Below are 21,482 nucleotides of genomic sequence, written 5' to 3'. Positions count from 1 at the left end.
TGGGACGAAGCCAATGATCACTATTGTTCTTATGTATTTTCAACGGTGGAGTTTCTACACACCATAGATTAAGGTGTGGAGCTCTGCTGTACCTCGAGTATTAATGCAATTACTATTGTTCTTCTATTCAATTCCTTGTTCTTGTTCTAAGATATCACTTGTTCTTCAACTTGATGAATGTGATAATCCGTGACACTCATCATCATTCTCACCTATGAACGTGTGCCTGACAACCACCTCCCGTTCTATTTAGATTGGGTGAATATCTCTTGGATTCCTGATACACGATGCTTGGTTGATCGCCTGACAACCGAGTGCTCGCCTGACAAACGAGCCAGCCATTCCGTGAGATCAGAGTCTTCGTGGTATAGGCTAGAACTGATGGCGGCATTCAAGAGAATCTGGAAGGTCTAACCTTGTCTGTGGTATTCTGAGTAGGATTCAATGACTGAATGACTGTGACGTGCTTCAAACTCCTGAAGGCGGGGCGTTAGTGACAGACGCAAAAGAATCACTGGATTCTATTCCGGCCTGATCGAGAACCGACAGATGGATAGCCGTGCCATGACAGGGTGCGTTGAACATTTCCACTAAGAGGATGGGAGGTAGCCACTGACAACGGTGAAACCCTTGCTTAAGCTTGCCATGGAAAGGAGTAAGAAGGATTGGATGAAGACAGTAGGAAAGCAGAGAGACGGAAGGGAAGGCATCTTCATACGCTTATATGAAGTTCCTACCAATGAATTACATAAGTATCTCTATCTTTATCTTTATGTTTTATGCGTTTATTACCATACCCATTTGAGTTTGCCTGACTAAGATTTACAAGGTGACCATAGCTTGCTTCATACCAACATCTCTGTGGGATCGACCCTTACTCGCGTAAGGTTTATTACTTGGATGACCCAGTACACTTGCTGGTTAGTTGTGCGAAGTTGTGTTTATGCCATGGTATTGACACCAAGTTTTTGGATTCATTACCGGGGATTATTTGTGTTGTGAAAAGTATTGATCACAATTTCGTGCACCAAGTTTTTGGCGCCGTTGCCGGGGATTGTTGAGTTTGGACAACTGACTGTTCATCTTGTTGCTTAGATTAGGTATTTTTTTTCATAATTCTTGAGATGAATTCTAGAGTTTCACGATGATTTGTTGAAATCTGGCTGGCTGTGAAGCCATGTCTAATTTCATTGGACCGAGGTTTCAGCTTATCATCACAAGAGCTTGTTGATTTCTATCAATCTTGCTGTTGGAGCAGTGATCTGCTAAGGCTTGGCTGGCCTTTGGCCATGTCTAGTGTTTTGGACCGAAGATTTCTTTGAAAGCTTGGCTGGCTGTGAAGCCATGTCTAATTCCTGGACCGGAGTCTTAGACTAAACATTGCATGATTCCTGGAATTCTCATTAAGAATTTTGATACCTTTTTCCACTTAATTTTTGAAAATCACACAAAAATTACAAAATCATAAAATCCAAAAATATTTCTTGTTTGAGTCTAGTGTTTCATTTTAAGTTTGGTGTCAAATGCATGCATTCATTCATGTGTCTTAAGGATCTTCAAGTTGTTCTTGATGATTTTCTTACTCTGATCCTTAAATTCTCTTGACTTGAGTGTTTATGTGTCTCATATGCATTCTCATTAGTGTCAGTAGTATACAAACTGTTAAGTTTGGTGTCTTACATGCATTGTTATTTGATTCTTGTTGCATTTTGATTTTTTCTTATTATTAAAAATCCAAAAATATTTTTAATTTGTGTCTTCTCAAGTCAATAATACAGAGAATTGAAGATTCAGAACATACAGCAGAGGAATTACACAGAAAAAGCTGGGCGTTCAAAACGCCCAGTGAAGAAGGACAGACTGGCGTTTAAACGCCAGCCAGGGTACCTGGTTGGGCGTTTAATGCCCAAAGGGTATAGTTTTGGGCGTTAAACGCCAGAATGTGCACCATTCTGGGCGTTTAACGCCAGGATGGCACAAGGGGGAAGATTCTGTTTTCAAATCAAATTTTTTTTCAAGTTTTCAAATCTTTTCAAAATTAAATCTTTTTCAAATCAAATCTTTTCAATCAAATATTTTTCAAAATCAATTCCTTTCTATTTTCAAAAAATACTTGCTATCAATTAATGATTTGACTCAACATTTCAAGTATGTTGCCTTTTCTGTTGAGAAAGGTTTAATGTTTGAATCATATCTTTTCTTGATAGCCAAGTCATTAATTTTCAAAATCAAATCTTTTAAGATGTCTTTCAAATCATATCTTCTCAATCACATCTTCTTAAAACCAATCATATCTTCTTAACCACATCTTTTTCAAAATAGTTTTCAATCAAATCTTTTTAATTTCTAATTTCAAAATCTTTTTCAAAAAAAAATCACTTGATCTCTTTCCACTCTTGGTTTTCGAAAATTGATTAGTGTTTTTCAAAATGTTTTCAAAATTTCTTACTTAATTTTCGAAAATTGCTTCCCTTCTTCTCACATCCTTCTATTTTTGGACTAACACTATTCCTTAATGCAAAATTCAAACTCCATCTTTCTTGATAAGTTCGAATTTTCTACTTCTGCCTTCCATTTTCTTTTCCTCTGACACCTCAAGGAATCTCTATACTGTGACATAGAGGATTCCATATTTTCTTGTTCTCTTCTCTTTCATATGAGCAGGAGCAGAGACAAAGGCATTCTTGTTGAGGCTGATCCTGAACCTGAAAGGACCTTAAAGAGAAAGCTAAGAGAAGCTAAGGCACAATTCTCTGTAGAGGACCTAACCGAATTCTTCAAAGATGAAGAACACATGGCAGCCGAAAACAACAACAATGCCAACAATGCAAGGAAGGTGCTGGGTGACTTTACTGCACCTACTCCCGACTTCTATGGGAGAAGCATCTCTATCCCTGCCATTGGAGCAAACAACTTTGAGCTTAAGCCTCAATTAGTTTCTCTAATGCAACAGAATTGCAAGTTCCATGGACTTCCATTGGAAGATCCTCATCAGTTCTTAGCTGAGTTCTTGCAAATCTGTGACACTGTCAAGACTAATGGGGTTGACCCTGAGGTCTACAGACTTATGCTATTCCCTTTTGCTGTAAGAGACAGAGCTAGAACATGGTTGGCCTCTCAACCTAAAGAAAGCCTGGACTCTTGGGAAAAGCTAGTCATGCCTTCTTGGCAAAGTTCTTTCCACCTCAAAAATTGAGTAAGCTTAGAGTGGAGGTCCAAACCTTTAGACAGAAGGAAGGAGAATCCCTCTATGAAGCTTGGGAAAGATACAAACAATTAATCAGAAAGTGTCCCTCTGATATGCTTTCTGAATGGAGCATCATAGGTATTTTCTATGATGGTCTCTCTGAACTATCCAAAATGTCTTTGGATAGCTCTGCTGGAGGCTCTCTTCATCTGAAGAAGATGCCTACAGAAGCTCAAGAGCTGATTGAAATGGTTGCAAATAACCAATTCATGTACACTTCTGAAAGGAATCCTGTGAACAATGGGACTAGTCAAAAGAAAGGAGTTCTTGAGATTGACACTCTGAATGCCATATTGGCTCAGAACAAAATATTGACTCAACAAGTCAATATGATTTCTCAAAGTCTGTCTGGAATGTAAAATGCACCGAGCAGTACTAAGGAAGCTTCATCTGAGGAAGAAGCTTATGATCCTGAGAACCCTTCAATGGAAGAGGTGAATTACATGGGAGAATCCTATGGAAACACCTATAATCCTTCATGGAGAAATCATCCAAATTTTTCATGGAAGGATCAACAGAGACCTCAACAAGGTTTCAACAATAATAATGGTGGAAGAAACAGGTTTAGCAATAGCGAACCTTTTCCATCATCTTCTCAGCAACAGACAGAGAGTTCTAAGCAGAATAACTCTGACTTAGCAACCATGGTCTCTGATCTAATCAAAACCACTCAAAGTTTCATGACTGAAACAAGGTCCTCCATTAGAAATTTGGAGGCACAAGTGGGTCAGCTGAGCAAGAAAATTACTGAACTCCCTCCTAGTACTCTTCCAAGCAATACAGAAGAAAATCCAAAAGGAGAGTGCAAAGCCATCAATATGGCCAAATTTTGGGAGGGAGGAGAGGCAGTGAACGCCACTGAGGAAGACCTCAATGGACGTCCACTGGCTTCCAACGAGTTCCCCAAAGAGGAACCATGGGAATCTGAGGCTCAAAATGAGACCATAGAGATTCCATTGGACTTACTTCTGCCATTCATGAGCTCTGATGAGTATTCTTCCTCTGACGAGGATGAGTATGTCACTGAAGAGCAAGTTGCTAAATTCCTTAAAGCAATCATGAAGTTAAATGACAAGTTATTTGGAAATGAGACTTGGGAGGATGAATCCCCTTTGCTCACCAAAGAAATGGATGACTTGTCTAGGCAGAAACTGCCTCAAAAGAGATAGGATCCTGGGAAGTTTTCAATACCTTGTACCATAGGCACCATGACCTTCAAGAAGGCCTTGTGTGACTTAGGGTCAAGTGTAAACCTCATGCCTCTCTCTGTAATGGAGAAGCTAGGGATCTTTGAGGTGCAAGCTGCAAAAATCTCACTAGAGATGGCAGACAATTCAAGAAAACAAGCCTATGGACTTGTAGAGGATTTTCTGGTAAAAGTTGTAGACCATTACATCCCTACTGATTTTATAGTCCTAGAGACTGGGAAGTGCATGGATGAATCCATCATCCTTGGCAGACCCTTCCTAGCCACAGCAAAAGCTGTGATTGATGTTGATAGAGGAGAATTGATCATTCAAATGAATGAAGAATCCTTTGTGTTTAAGGCTCAAGGATATCCCTCTGTCACCATGGAGAGGAAGCATGAAGAGCTTCTCTCAAAACAGAGCCAAACAGAGCCCCCACAGTCAAACTCTAAGTTTGGTGTTGGGAGGCCACAACCAAACTCTAAGTTTGGTGTTGAACCCCCACATTCAAACTCTAAGTTTGGTGTTGGGAGGTTCCAACATAGCTCTGAGCATTTCTGAGGCTCCATGAGAGTCCTCTGTCAAGCTAATGACATTAAAGAAGCGCTTGTTGGGAGGCAACCCAATGTTTTATAATTAACTATTTTCTTTTGTTATTTTATGTTTTTGTAGGTTGATGATCATGAGAAATCACAAAATCAATGAAAAGAGCAAAAACAGAATGAAAAACAGAAAGAAAAACAGCACACCCTGGAGGACGCACCTACTGGCGTTTAAACGCCAGTAAGGTTAGCAGATGGGCATTTAACGCCCAGTCTGGCACCATTCTGGGCGTTTAACGCCAGAAAGGGGCACCAGACTGGCGTTAAACGCCAGAAAAGAGCAAGAAGCTGGCGTTAAATGCCAGAAATGGGCACCAGCCCAGCGTTTAACGCCAGAATTGGCTAAAAACGCAATTTTGCTTGCCATTGGGTGCAGGGTTGACTTTTCCTTGACACCTCAGGATCTGTGGACCCCACAGGATCCCCACCTACCCTACCACTCTCTCTCTTCTTCACCCATTCACCAATCACCTCACCACTTCTTCCCCAAAAACCCTTCACCTATCAAATCCATCTTTCTCTTCACCACTCACCTCCATCCTTCATAAAACCCCACCTGCCTCACCATTCAAATTCAAACCACTTTCCCACCCAAACCCACCCTCAATTGACCGAACCCTATGGTGGGCGAAATTGTGAACAATACTTTTTCACAACTCTCATAATCCCCGGTAATGGCTCCAAAAACGTGGTAGCTCAATACCATGGCATTACACAACTTCGCACAACTAACCAGCAAGTGCACTGGGTCGTCCAAGTAATAAACCTTACGCGAGTAAGGGTCGATCCCACGGAGATTGTTAGTATTGAAGCAAGCTATGGTCATCTTGTAAATCTTAGTCAGGCAAACTCAAATGTATATGGTGATGAACGAAAATAACACAAAGGTAAAGATAGAGATACTTATGTAATTCATTGGTAGGAACTTCAGATAAGCGCATGAAGATGCCTTCCCTTCCGTCTCTCTGCTTTCCTACTGTCTTCATCCAATCCTTCTTACTCCTTTCCATGGCAAGCTTAAGCAAGGGTTTCACCGTTGTCAGTGGCTACCTCCCATCCTCTCAGTGAAAGCGATAGCATATGCTCTGTCACAGCATAGCGGAATTCATCTGTCGGTTCTCAATCAGGCCGGAATAGAATCCAGTGATTCTTTTGCGTCTGTCACTAACGCCCCGCCCTCAGGAGTTTGAAGCACGTCACAGTCATTCAGTCATTGAGTCCTACTCAGAATACCACATACAAGGTTAGACCTTCCGGATTCTCTTGAATGCCGCCATCAGTTCTCGCCTATACCACGAAGACTCTGATCTCACGGAATGGTTGGCTCGTTTGTCAGACGAGCGCTCGGTTGTCAGGCGATCAACCATGCATCGTGCAATCAGGAATCCAAGAGATATTCACTAGAGCCTTGAACGCTTGTAGAACAAGAATGGTTGTCAGTCACCTTGTTCATGGGTGAGAATGATGATGAGTGTCACGGATCATCACATTCATCAAGTTGAAGAACAAGTGATATCTTGGATAAAGAACAAGCGGAATTGAATGGAAGAACAATAGTAATTGCATTAATACTCGAGGTACAGCAGAGCTCCACACCTTAATCTATGGTGTGTAGAAGCTCCACCGTTGAAAATACATAAGCATAAGGTCTAGGCATGGCCGAATGGCCAGCCTCCCAATGATCTAAGATAGCATAAAAATGAAGATAGCTACCAAAGTCTTCTCTATCATGATCTAAGAACTAGATGTCCAAAGATGAAAATACAATAGTAAAAGGTCCTATTTATAGAAAACTAGTAGCCTAGGGTGTACAGAAATGAGTAAATGACATAAAAATCCACTTCCGGGCCCACTTGGTGTGTGCTTGGGCTGAGCAATGAAGCAATTTTCGTGCAGAGACTCCTCTTGGAGTTAAACGCCAGCTTTAGTGCCAGTTTGGGCGTTTAACTCCCATTTGGGTGCCAGTTCCAGCGTTTAACGCTGGGATTTCTTGAGGTGACTTTGAACGCCGGTTTGGGCCATCAAATCTTGGGCAAAGTATGGACTATCATATATTGCTGGAAAGCCCAGGATGTCTACTTTCCAACGCCGTTGAGAGCGCACCAATTGGGCTTCTGTAGCTCCAGAAAATCCACTTCGAGTGCAGGGAGGTCAGAATCCAACAGCATCTGCAGTCCTTTTTGGTCTCTGAATCAGATTTTTGCTCAGGTCCCTCAATTTCAGCCAGAAAATACCTGAAATCACAGAAAAACACACAAACTCATAGTAAAGTCCAGAAAAGTGAATTTTAACTAAAACCTAATAAAAATATACTAAAATCTAACTAGATCATACCAAAAACATACTAAAAACAATGCCAAAAAGTATACAAATTATCCGCTCATCACAACACCAAACTTAAATTGTTGCTTGTCCTCAAGCAACTGAAAATCAAATAAGATAAAAAGAAGTGAATATGCAATGAATCTTAAAAACATCTGTGAAGATCAGTACTAATTAGATGAGCGGGGCTTTAAGCTTTTTGCCTCTGAATAGGTTTGGCATCTCACTCTATCCTTTGAAATTCAGAATGGTTGGCTTCTTTAGGAACTTAGAATCCAGATAGTGTTAATGATTCTCCTAGTAAAGTATGATGATTCTTGAACAAAGCTACTTATTGAGTCTTGGCTGTGGCCCAAAGCACTCTGTCTTCCAGTATTACCACCGGATACATACATGCCACAGACACATAATTGGGTGAACCTTTTCAGATTGTGACTCAGCTTTGCTAAAGTCCCCAATTAGAGGTGTCCAGGGTTCTTAAGCACACTCTTATTTGCCTTGGATCACAACTCTTATTTCTCTATTTTTTTTTCGTTTTCTTTTCTTTCTCTCTCTTTTTTTTTTCGAAATATTTTTTTTTTTGAATAGAAATGCTTTTTTTCTTGCTTCAAGAATCATTTTAATGATTTTTCAGATCCTCAGTAACATGTCTCCTTTTTCATCATTCTTTCAAGAGCCAACATTCATGAACCACAAATTCAAGATACATATGCTCTGTTTAAGCATACATTCAGAGAACAAAAATATTGCCACCACATCAAAATAATTAACTGTTATAAAATTCAAAATTCATGCAATTCTTTCCTTTTTCAATTAAGCACATTTTTATTTAAGAAAGGTGATGGCTTCATAGGACATTCATAACTTTAAGGCATAGACACTAAGACACTAATGATCACAAGACACAAACATGGATAAACATAAGCATAAAATTCGAAAAACAGAAGAACAAATAACAAGGAAATCAAGGAACGGGTCCACCTTAGTGATGGCGACTCTTTCTTGCTCTTGAAGATCCTATGGAGTGCTTGAGCTCCTCAATGTCTCTTCCTTGTCTTTGTTGCTCCTCCCTCATGATTCTTTGATCTTCTCTAATCTCATGAAGGATGATGGAGTGTTCTTGGTGCTCCACCCTTAGTTGTCCCATGTTGGAACTCAATTCTCCGAGGGAGGTGTTTAATTGCTCCCAATAGTCTTGTGGAGGAAAGTGCATCCCTTGAGGAATCTCAGGGATTTCATGATGAGTGGGATCTCTTGTGTGCTCCATCCTCTTCTTAGTGATGGGCTTGTCCTCCTCAATGGGGGTGTCTCCCTCTATGTCAACTCCAACTGAATAACAGAGGTGACAAATGAGATGAGGAAAGGCTACCCTTGCCAAGGTAGAGGACTTGTCCGCCACCTTATAGAGTTCTTGGGCTATAACCTCATGAACCTCTATTTCTTCTCCAATCATGATGCTATGGATCATGATAGCCCGGTCTATGGTAACTTCGGACCGGTTGCTAGTGGGAATGATTGAGCGTTGTATGAACTCTAACCATCCTCTAGCCACGGGCTTGAGGTCATGCCTTCTCAATTGAACCGGTTTTCCCCTTGAATCTTGCTTCCATTGTGCGCCCTCTTCACATATGACTGTGAGGACTTGGTCCAACCTTTGATCAAAGTTGACCCTTCTTGTGTAAGGATGTTCATCTCCTTGCATCATAGGCAAGTTGAACGCCACCCTCACACTCTCCGGACTAAAATCCAAGTATTTCCCCCGAACCATAGTAAGATAATTCTTTGGATTCGGGTTCACACTTTGGTCATGGTTCTTGGTGATCCATGCATTGGCATAGAACTCTTGAACCATCAAGATTCCGACTTGTTGAATGGGGTTGGTAAGAACTTCCCAACCTCTTCTTCGGATCTCATGTCGGATCTCCGGATATTCACCCTTTTTGAGTGAAAAGGGGACCTCGGGGATCACCTTCTTCAAGGCCACAACTTCATAGAAGTGGTCTTGATGCACCCTTGAGATGAATCTATCCATCTCCCATGACTCGGAGGTGGAAGCTTTTTCCTTCCCTTTCCTCTTTCTAGAGGTTTCTCCGGCCTTGGATGCCATAAATGGTTATGGAAAAACAAAAAGCAATGCTTTTACCACACCAAACTTAAAATGTTTGCTCGTCCTCGAGCAAAAGAAGAAAGAAGAGAGTAGAAGAAGAAGAAATGGAGGAGATGGAAAGGGCTTTGTGTTCGGCCAAAAGGGAGAAGTGGTGTTTAGGTTGTGTGAAAATGAAGGGTTGAAGAAGGGTATATATAGGAGAGAGGGGGGTAATGGTTTGGCCATTATGGGTGGGTTTAGGAGGGAAATTGGTTTGAATTTGAAGGGTGAGGTTGGTGGGGATTTATGAAGGATGGATGTGAGTGGTGAAGAGAAAGATGGGATTTGATAGGTGAAGGGTTTTTGGGGAAGAGGTGTTGAGGTGATTGGTGAATGGGGGAAGAAGAGAGAGAGTGATGGTAGGGTCCTGTGGGGTCCACAGATCCTGTGGTGTCAAGGAAAAGGCATCCTTGCACCAAATGGCATCAAAATCCACGTTTTGAGCCATTTCTGGCGTTAAACGCCGGGCTGGTGCCCATTCCTGGCGTTTAACGCCAGGTTCTTGCCCTTTCCTGGCGTTTAACGCCAGTCTGGTGCCCCTTTCTGGCGTTAAACGCCCAGAATGGTGCCAGACTGGGCGTTAAACGCCCAACTACTAGGCTTACTGGCGTTTGAACGCCAGCAGCATCTTCCTCCAGGATGTGCTGTTTTTCTTCCTGTTTTTCATTCTGTTTTTGCTTTTTCTATTGTTTTTGTGACCTCTTATGATCATCAACCTACAAAAAAGATAAAATAACAAAAGAAAATAGTTAATTATAAAACATTGGGTTGCCTCCCAACAAGCGCTTTCTTTAATGTCATTAGCTTGACAGAGGACTCTCATGGAGCCTCAGAAATGCTCAGAACCGTGTTGGAACCTCCCAACACCAAACTTAGAGTTTGAATGTGGGGGTTCAACACCAAACTTAGAGTTTGGCTGTGGCCTCCCAACACCAAACTTAGAGTTTGACTGTGGGGGCTCTGTTTGGCTCTGTTTGGAGAGAAGCTCTTCATGCTTCCTCTCCATGATGACAGAGGGATATCCTTGGGCCTTAAACACCAAGGATTCTTCATTCACTTGAATGATCAACTCTCCTCTATCAACATCAATCACAGCTTTTGCTGTGGCTAGGAAGGGTCTGCCAAGGATGATGGATTCATCCATGCTCTTCCCAGTCTCTAGGACTATGAAATCAGTATGGATGTAATGGTCTTCAACTTTAACTAGAACATCCTCTACAAGTCCATAGGCTTGTTTTCTTGAGTTGTCTGCCATCTTTAGTGAGATTTTTGCAGCTTGCACCTCAAAGATCCCTAATTTCTCCATTACAGAGAGGGGCATGAGGTTTACACTTGACCGTAAGTCACACAAGGCCTTCTTGAAGGTCATGGTGCCTATGGTACAAGGTATAGAAAACTTCCCAGGGTCCTGTCTCTTTTGAGGCAGTTTCTGCCTAGACAAGTCATCCAGTTCTTTGGTGAGCAAAGGAAGTTCATCCTCCCAAGTCTCATTTCCAAATAACTTGTCATTTAACTTCATGATTGCTCCAAGGTATTTAGCAACTTGCTCTTCAGTGACATACTCATCCTCTTCAGAGGAAGAATACTCATCAGAGCTCATGAATGGCAGAAGTAAGTCTAATGGAATCTCTATGGTCTCAAATTGAGCCTCAGAGTCCCATGGTTCCTCATTGGGGAACTCATTGGAGGCTAGTGGACGTCCAGTGAGGTCTTCCTCAGTGGCGTTCACTGCCTCTTCTTCCTCCCAGAATTCGGCCATGTTGATGGCCTTGCACTCTCCTTTTGGATTTTCTTCTGTATTGCTTGGGGGAGTACTTGGAGGGAGTTCAGTAATTTTCTTGCTCAGCTGACCCACTTGTCCTTCCAAATTTCTGATGGAGGACCTAGTTTCAGTCATGAAACTTTGAGTGGTTTTGATTAGATCAGAGACCATGGTTGCTAAGTCAGAGGTATTCTGCTTAGAACTTTCTGTCTGTTGCTGAGAAGATGATGGAAAAGGCTTGCTATTGCTAAACCTGTTTCTTCCACCATTATTGTTATTAAAACCTTGTTGAGGTCTCTGTTGATCCTTCCATGAAAGATTTGGATGATTCCTCCATGAAGGATTGTAGGTGTTTCCATAAGGTTCTCCCATGTAATTCACCTCTTCTATTGAAGGGTTCTCAGGATCATAAGCTTCTTCCTCAGATGAAGCTTCCTTAGTACTGCTTGGTGCATTTTGCATTCCAGACAGACTTTGAGAAATCATATTGACTTGTTGAGTCAATATCTTATTCTGAGCCAATATGGCATTCAGAGTGTCAATCTCAAGAACTCCTTTCTTCTGACTAGTCCCATTGTTCACAGGATTTCTTTCAGAAGTGTACATGAATTGGTTATTTGCAACCATTTCAATCAGTTCCTGAGCCTCTGCAGGCGTCTTCTTCAGATGGAGAGATCCTCCAGAAGAGCTATCCAAGGACATCTTGGACAGTTCAGAGAGACCATCATAGAAAATACCTATGATGCTCCATTCAGAAAGCATGTCAGTGGGACATTTTCTGATCAATTGTTTGTATCTTTCCCAAGCTTCATAGAGGGATTCTCCTTCCTTCTGTCTGAAGGTTTGGACTTCCAGTCTAAGCTTACTCAATTTTTGAGGTGGAAAGAACTTTGCCAAGAAGGCATTGACTAGCTTTTCCCAAGAGTCCAGGCTTTCTTTAGGTTGAGAATCCAACCATGTTCTAGCTCTGTCTCTTACAGCAAAAGGGAATAGCATCAGTCTGTAGACCTCAGGGTCAACCCCATTAGTCTTGACTGTGTCACAGATTTGCAAGAACTCAGCTAAAAACTGATGAGGATCTTCCATTGGAAGTCCATGGAACTTGCAATTCTGTTGCATTAGAGAAACTAATTGAGGCTTAAGCTCAAAGTTGTTTGCTCCAATGGCAGGGATAGAGATGCTTCTCCCATAGAAGTCGGGAGTAGGTGCAGTAAAGTCACCCAGCACCTTCCTTGCATTGTTGGCATTGTTGTTGTTTTCGGCTGCCATTTGTTCTTCTTCCTTGAAGAATTCGGTCAGGTGTTCTAAAGAGAGTTGTGCTTTGGCTTCTCTTAGCTTTCTCTTCAGGGTCCTTTCAGGTTCAGGATCAGCCTCAACAAGAATGCCTTTGTCTTTGCTCCTGCTCATAAGAAAGAGAAGGGAACAAGAAAATGTGGAATCCTCTATGTCACAGTATAGAGATTCCTTTAGGTGTCAGAGGAAAAGAAGAGTAGAAGACAGAAGTGGAAAATTCGAACTTATCAGAGAGAATGGAGTTCGAATTTTGCATTAAAGGATAGTGTTAGTTCATAAATAGAAGGATGTGAGAAGGAGGGAAGTCATTTTCGAAAATTAAGTGAAAAATTTTGAAAACATTTTTGAAAAACATTACTTAATTTTCGAAAATGAAAATGGAAAAGAAATCAAGTGATTTTTGAAAAAGATTTTGAAATTAGAAATCAAAAAGATTTGATTGAAAACTATTTTGAAAAAGATGTGGTTAAGAAGATATGATTGATTTAAAAAAAATGTGATTGAGAAGATATGATTTGAAAAACATTTTAAAAAGATTTGAATTGAAAATTAAAAACTTGACTAACAAGAAAAGATATGATTCAAACATTAAACCTTTCTCAACAGAAAAGGTAACATACTTGAAATGTTGAATCAAATCATTAATTGATAGTAAGTATCTTTAAAAATGGAAAGAAATTGGTTTTGAAGAAGATTTGATTGGAAAATTGATTTGAAAAAGATTTGATTTTGAAAAGATTTTGGAAACTTAGAGAAAATTTGATTTGAAAACAAATCTTCCCTTCTAGCCATCCTGGCGTTAAACGCCCAGAATGGTGCACATTCTGGCGTTTAACGCCCAAAATGCTACCCTTTTGGGCGTTAAACGCCCAACCAGGTACCCTGGCTGGCGTTTAAACGCCAGTCTGTCCTTCTTCACTGGGCGTTTTGAACGCCCAGCTTTTTCTGTGCAATTCCTCTGCTGTATGTTCTGAATCTTCAATTCTCTGTATTATTGACTTGAAAAGACACAAATTAAAAATATTTTTGGATTTTTAATAATAAGGACAAACCAAAATGCAACAAGAATCAAATAACAATGCATGCAAGACACCAAACTTAGCAGTTTGTATACCACTGACACTAACAAAATGAAAATGCATATGAGACACACAAAACAATCACGTCAATAGAATTTCAAAGATCAGAGCAAGTAATTCATCAAGAACATCTTGAAGATCACTTAGACACATGAATGCATGCAATTGACACCAAACTTATGATGAGACACTAGACTTAAACAAGAAATATTTTTGGATTTTATAATTTTGTAAATTTTTTTTTTCGAAAATTAAGTGGAAAAAGATATCAAAATTCTTAATGAGAATTCCAGGAATCAGTGCAATGTTAGTCTAAGACTCCGGTCCAGGAATTAGACATGGCTTCACAGCCAGCCAAGCTTTCAAAGAAAGCTTCGGTCCAAAACACTAGACATGGCCAGAGGCCAGCCAAGCCTTAGCAGATCATTGCTCCAAAAGCAAGATTGATAAAAATCAACAAGCTCTTGTGGTGATAAGTTGAAACCTCGGTCCAATGAAATTAGACATGGCTTCTCAGCCAGCCAGATTTCAACAAATCATCATGAAACTCTAGAATTCATCTTCAAGAATTTCGAAAAAAATAAATACCTAATCTAAGCAACAAGATGAACCGTCAGTTGTCCAGCCTGAACAATCCCGGGCAATAACACCAAAAACTTGATGTTGCTGCCGGATCTTGGCACTGATGTTACCAAAAGCTTGCTCAAAACTTGAACAATCCCCGGCAACGGCGCCAAAAACTTGGTGGGCGAAATTGTGAACAATACTTTTTCACAACTCTCATAATCCCCGGTAATGGCTCCAAAAACGTGGTAGCTCAATACCATGGCATTACACAACTTCGCACAACTAACCAGCAAGTGCACTGGGTCGTCCAAGTAATAAACCTTACGCGAGTAAGGGTCGATCCCACGGAGATTGTTAGTATTGAAGCAAGCTATGGTCATCTTGTAAATCTTAGTCAGGCAAACTCAAATGTATATGGTGATGAACGAAAATAACACAAAGGTAAAGATAGAGATACTTATGTAATTCATTGGTAGGAACTTCAGATAAGCGCATGAAGATGCCTTCCCTTCCGTCTCTCTGCTTTCCTACTGTCTTCATCCAATCCTTCTTACTCCTTTCCATGGCAAGCTTAAGCAAGGATTTCACCGTTGTCAGTGGCTACCTCCCATCCTCTCAGTGAAAGCGATAGCATATGCTCTGTCACAGCATAGCGGAATTCATCTATCGGTTCTCAATCAGGCCGGAATAGAATCCAGTGATTCTTTTGCGTCTGTCACTAACGCCCCGCCCTCAGGAGTTTGAAGCACGTCACAGTCATTCAGTCATTGAGTCCTACTCAGAATACCACAGACAAGGTTAGACCTTCCGGATTCTCTTGAATGCCACCATCAGTTCTCGCCTATACCACGAAGACTCTGATCTCACGGAATGGTTGGCTCGTTTGTCAGACGAGCGCTCGGTTGTCAGGCGATCAACCATGCATCGTGCAATCAGGAATCCAAGAGATATTCACTAGAGCCTTGAACGCTTGTAGAACAAGAATGGTTGTCAGTCACCTTGTTCATGGGTGAGAATGATGATGAGTGTCACGGATCATCACATTCATCAAGTTGAAGAACAAGTGATATCTTGGATAAAGAACAAGCGGAATTGAATGGAAGAACAATAGTAATTGCATTAATACTCGAGGTACAGCAGAGCTCCACACCTTAATCTATGGTGTGTAGAAGCTCCACCGTTGAAAATACATAAGCATAAGGTCTAGGCATGGCCGAATGGCCAGCCTCCCAATGATCTAAGATAGCATAAAAATGAAGATAGCTACCAAAGTCTTCTCTATCATGATCTAAGAACTAGATGTCCAAAGATGAAAATACAATAGTAAAAGGTCCTATTTATAGAAAACTAGTAGCCTAGGGTGTACAGAAATGAGTAAATGACATAAAAATCCACTTCCGGGCCCACTTGGTGTGTGCTTGGGCTGAGCAATGAAGCAATTTTCGTGCAGAGACTCCTCTTGGAGTTAAACTCCAGCTTTAGTGCCAGTTTGGGCGTTTAACTCCTATTTGGGTGCCAGTTCCAGCGTTTAACGCTGGGATTTCTTGAGGTGACTTTGAACGCCGGTTTGAGCCATCAAATCTTGGGCAAAGTATGGACTATCATATATTGCTGGAAAGCCCAGGATGTCTACTTTCCAACGCCGTTGAGAGCGCGCCAATTGGGCTTCTGTAGCTCCATAAAATCCACTTCGAGTGCAGGGAGGTCAGAATCCAACAGCATCTGCAGTCCTTTTTGGTCTCTGAATCAGATTTTTGCTCAGGTCCCTCAATTTCAGCCAGAAAATACCTGAAATCACAGAAAAATACACAAACTCATAGTAAAGTCCAGAAAAGTGAATTTTAACTAAAAACTAATAAAAATATACTAAAATCTAACTAGATCATACCAAAAACATACTAAAAACAATGCCAAAAAGTATACAAATTATCCGCTCATCACCCTACCCTTCCCCCTCTCCTATATAAACCCATCTTCACTCCTTCATTTTCACACAACCTAAGCACCACTTCTCCCCCTTTTGGCCGAACACAAGCCATTCCCTTTTCCTTCATTTCTTCTTCTTCTACTCTCTTCTTTCTTCCTTTGCTCGAGGACGAGCAAACCTTTTAAGTTTGGTGTGGTAAAAGCATTGCTTTTTGTTTTTCCATAACCATTTATGGCATCCAAGGCCGGAGAAACCTCTAGAAAGAGGAAAGGGAAGGCAAAAGCTTCCACCTCCGAGTCATGGGAGATGGAGAGATTCATCTCAAGGGTGCATCAAGACCACTTCTATGAAGTTGTGGCCTTAAAGAAGGTGATCCCCGAGGTCCCTTTTTCACTCAAAAAGGGTGAATATCCGGAGATCTGACATGAGATCCGAGAAGAGGTTGGGAAGTTCTTACCAACCCCATTCAACAAGTCGGAATCTTGATGGTTCAAGAGTTCTATGCCAATGCATGGATCACCAAGAACCATGACCAAAGTGTGAACCCGGATCCAAAGAATTGGCTTACTATGGTTCGGGGGAAATACTTGGATTTTAATCCGGAAAGTGTAAGGTTGGCATTCAATTTGCCCATGATGCAAGGAGATGAACATCCTTACATTAGAAGGGTCAACTTTGATCAAAGGTTGGACCAAGTCCTCACAGTCATATGTGAAGAGGGCGCCCCATGGAAGAGAGATTCAAGAGGGAAGCCGGTTCAATTGAGAAGGCATGACCTCAAACCCGTGGCTAGAGGATGGTTGGAGTTTATTCAACGCTCAATCATTCCCACTAGCAACCGGTCCGAAGTTACCATAGACCGGGCTATCATGATTCATAGCATCATGATTGGAGAAGAAATAGAAGTTCATGAGGTTATAGCTCAAAAACTCTATAAGGTGGCGGACAAGTCCTCTACCTTGGCAAGGTTAGCCTTCCCTCATCTCATTTGTCACCTCTGTAATTCAGTTGGAGTTGACATAGAGGGAGACATCCCTATTGATGAGGACAAGCCCATCACCAAGAAGAGGATGGAGCACACAAGAGACCCCACTCATCATGAGATCTCTGAGATGCCTCAAGGGATGCACTCTCCTCCACAAAACTATTGGGAGCAACTAAACACCTCCCTAGGAGAATTAAGTTCCAACATGGGACAACTAAGGGTGGAGCACCAAGAACACTCCATCATCCTCCATGAAATTAGAGAAAATCAAAGGATCGTGAGAGAGGAGCAACAAAGACAAGGAAGAGACATTGAGGAGCTCAAGCACTCCATAGGATCTTCAAGAGGAAGAAAGAGCCGCCATCACTAAGGTGGACCCGTTCTTTAATCTCCTTGTTCTTTATTTTCTGTTTTTCGAATTTTAGTGCTTATGTTTATCTATGTTTGTGTCTTGTGATCATTAGTGTCCTAGTGTCTATGCCTTAAAGTTATGAATGTCCTATGAATCCATCACCTTTCTTAAATAAAAAAAAATTGTTCTTAATTGAAAAAGAAAAAGAATTGCATGAATTTTGAATTTTATAACAGTTTAATTATTTTGATGTGGTGGCAATATTTTTGTCTTCTGAATGTATGCTTAAACAGTGCATATGTCTTTTGAATTTGTGGTTCATGAATGTTGGCTCTTGAAAGAATGATGAAAAAGGAGACATGTTACTGAGGATCTGAAAAATCATAAAAATGATTCTTGAAGCAAGAAAAAGCAGTGAATACAAAAAAAAACGAAAAAAAAGGAGAAAAAGAAAGAAATAAAGTTGTGATCCAAGGCAAAAAGAGTGTGCTTAAGAACCCTGGACACCTCTAATTGGGGACTCTAGCAAAGCTGAGTCACAATCTGAAAAGGTTCACCCAATTATGTGTCTGTGGCATGTATGTATCCGGTGGTAATACTGGAAGACAGAGTGCTTTGGGCCACAGCCAAGACTCAATAAGTAGCTATGTTCAAGAATCATCATACTTTACTAGGAGAATCAATAACACTATCTGGATTCTAAGTTCCTAAAGAAGCCAATCATTCTGAATTTCAAAGGATAGAGTGAGATGCCAAAACTATTCAGAGGCAAAAAGCTAAAAGCCCCGCTCATCTAATTAATACTGATCTTCATAGATGTTTTTTGAATTCATTGCATATTCTATTCTTTTTATTTGATTTTCAGTTGCTTGAGGACAAGCAACAATTTAAGTTTGGTGTTGTGATGAGCGGATAATTTGTACGCTTTTTGGCATTATTTTTAGTATATTTTTGGTATGATCTAGTTAGTTTTTAGTATATTTTTATTAGTTTTTAGTTAAAATTCACTTTTCTGGACTTTACTATGAGTTTGTGTGTTTTTCTGTGATTTCAGGTATTTTCTGGCTGAAATTGAGGGACCTGAGCAAAAATCTGATTCAGAGACCAAAAAGGACTGCAGATGCTGTTGGATTCTGACCTCCCTGCACTCGAAGTGGATTTTCTGGAGCTACAGAAGCCCAATTGGCGCGCTCTCAACGGCGTTGGAAAGTAGACATTCAGGGCTTTCCAGCAATATATGATAGTCCATACGTTGCCCAAGATTTGATGGCCCAAACCGGCGTTCAAAGTTACCCTCAGAAATCCCAGCGTTAAACGCCGGAACTGGCACCAAAATGGGAGTTAAACGCCCAAACTGGCATAAAAGCTGGCGTTTAACTCCAAGAAGAGTCTCTACACGAAAATGCTTCAATGCTCAGCCCAAGCACACACCAAGTGGACCCGGAAGTGGATTTTTATGTCATTTACTCAAATCTGTAAACCCTAGGCTACTAGATTTCTATAAGTAGGACCTTTTACTATTGTAATCTCATCTTGGTTCTTCTGGTTCCCTCTCTGGGACCGAAGCCAATGATCACTATTGTTCTTATGTATTTTCAACGGTGGAGTTTCTACACACCATACATTAAGGTGTGGAGCTCTGCTGTACCTCGAGTATTAATGCAATTACTATTGTTCTTCTATTCAATTCCGCTTGTTCTTGTTCTAAGATATCACTTGTTCTTCAACTTGATGAATGTGATAATCCGTGACACTCATCATCATTCTCACCTATGAACGTGTGCCTGACAACCACCTCCGTTCTACCTTAGATTGGGTGAATATCTCTTGGATTCCTGATACACGATGCATGGTTGATCGCCTGACAACCGAGTGCTCGCCTGACAAATGAGCCAGCCATTCCGTGAGATCAGAGTCTTTGTGGTATAGGCTAGAACTGATGGCAGCATTCAAGAGAATCCGGAAGGTCTAACCTTGTCTGTGGTATTCTGAGTAGGATTCAATGACTAAATGACTGTGACGTGCTTCAAACTCCTAAAGGCGGGGCGTTAGTGACAGACGCAAAAGAATCACTGGATTCTATTCCGGCCTGATCGAGAACCGACAGATGGATAGCCGTGCCGTGACAGGGTGCGTTGAACATTTCCACTGAGAGGATGGGAGGTAGCCACTGACAACGGTGAAACCCTTGCTTAAGCTTGCCATGGAAAGGAGTAAGAAGGATTGGATGAAGACAGTAGGAAAGCAGAGAGACGGAAGGGAAGGCATCTTCATACGCTTATCTGAAGTTCCTACCAATGAATTACATAAGTATCTCTATCTTTATCTTTATGTTTTATGCGTTTATCACCATACCCATTTGAGTTTGCCTGACTAAGATTTACAAGGTGACCATAGCTTACTTCATACCAACAATCTCTGTGGGATCGACCCTTACTCGTGTAAGGTTTATTACTTGGATGACCCAGTACACTTGCTGGTTAGTTGTGCGAAGTTGTGTTTCTGCCATGGTATTGAACACCAAGTTTTTGGATTCATTACCGGGGATTATTTGTGTTGTGAAAAGTATTGATCACAATTTCGTGCACCATTCATTACCGGGGATTATTTGATTTGTGAAAAGTATTGATCACAATTTCGCGCTATCAATAGACTACAGAAAACTCAACGAAGCTACACGAAAAGATCATTTCCCGCTTCCATTCATGGACCAGATGTTGGAACGACTTGCAGGCCATGCATTTTATTATTTTCTCGATGGCTATTCAGGATATAACCAAATAGTGGTTGATCCTAGAGACCAAGAGAAAACCTCCTTCACATGCCCATATGTTGTGTTTGCTTATAGGCGCATGCCATTTGGGCTATGTAATGCACCTGCAACGTTCCAACGCTGCATGCTTTCTATCTTCTCAGACATGATAGAGAAATTCATTGAAGTTTTTATGGATGATTTTTCAGTATTTGGAGATTCTTTTCCTAGTTGCCTACATCACTTAGCCCTGGTATTGAAGAGATGTCAAGAGACCAATCTGGTTTTGAACTGGGAAAAATGTCACTTCATGGTGACAGGAGGAATAGTCCTTGGTCATAAGGTTTCTAACCAGGGTATTGAGGTGGACAGAGCTAAAGTGGAAATTATTGAAAAACTTCCTCCACCCGGTGATGTCAAGGCAATTAGGAGCTTTTTAGGGCATGCAGGTTTTTACAGAAGGTTTATTAAGGATTTTTCAAAGATAGCAAAGCCCTTAAGCAATCTCCTTGTAGCTGACACACCATTTGTCTTCGATGAAACATGCATGTTGGCTTTTGAGAACTTGAAAATGAGGCTATCCTCTGCACCTATCATCTCCCCATCTGATTGGAACTTACCTTTTGAACTAATGTGTGATGCATCTGATTATGCAATAGGGGCAGTGTTAGGACAGAGGAAAGATAGCTTAGTCCATGTGATATACTATGCCAGCAAGGTCCTTAATGATGCTCAAAGAAATTATACCACAACTGAAAAGGAACTGCTGGCAATAGTCTTCGCATTTGATAAGTTTAGATCATACCTCATTGGTGCAAAAGTGATTTTTTTCACAGATCACACAGCACTTAAATATTTGTTTGCTAAGCAGGAATCAAAACCAAGATTAATAAGATGGATCTTATTATTGCAGGAATTTGATATTGAAATCAGAAACAAGAAAGGAGTGGAGAACAAGGTAGCAGATCACCTCTCCAGAATCCCTCAGGATGAAGGTGGGGCACATGATACTCAAGTGAACGAGCTCTTCCCTGATGAGCAGTTGATGATAGTTCACAAGGCTCCATGGTTTGCAGACATAGCCAACTTCAAGGCAACTGGGGCTTTACCACCAGAGATACATAAACATCAGAAAAGAAAGCTCATGAATGATGCAAAATACTTTGTCTGGGATGAGCCATATCTCTTCAAGAAGTGTTCAGATGGAGTCCTCAGAAGATGTGTTTCGGAAGAAGAAGGACGAGAGGTGCTATGGAATTGC

The 21,482-nt window shown here is 41.0% G+C and overlaps 1 non-coding gene across 1 annotated transcript; it reads right to left on the bottom strand.

Moving 5' to 3' along the window:
• Window positions 1-3,198: 3,198 nt before the first annotated feature.
• LOC112766381 (small nucleolar RNA R71) lies at window positions 3,199-3,306 on the bottom strand. The gene has a single exon (XR_003184313.1). It is a non-coding gene; the product is annotated as a small nucleolar RNA R71 (small nucleolar RNA).
• Window positions 3,307-21,482: the final 18,176 nt, after the last annotated feature.

The sequence above is a fragment of the Arachis hypogaea genome, chromosome 2, assembly GCF_003086295.3.
Source record: "Arachis hypogaea cultivar Tifrunner chromosome 2, arahy.Tifrunner.gnm2.J5K5, whole genome shotgun sequence".
In the NCBI taxonomy this organism is placed as follows: domain Eukaryota; kingdom Viridiplantae; phylum Streptophyta; class Magnoliopsida; order Fabales; family Fabaceae; genus Arachis; species Arachis hypogaea.
The sequence above is the reverse complement of the archived record's forward strand: the minus strand, read 5'-3'. Positions and strand labels throughout refer to the sequence as shown.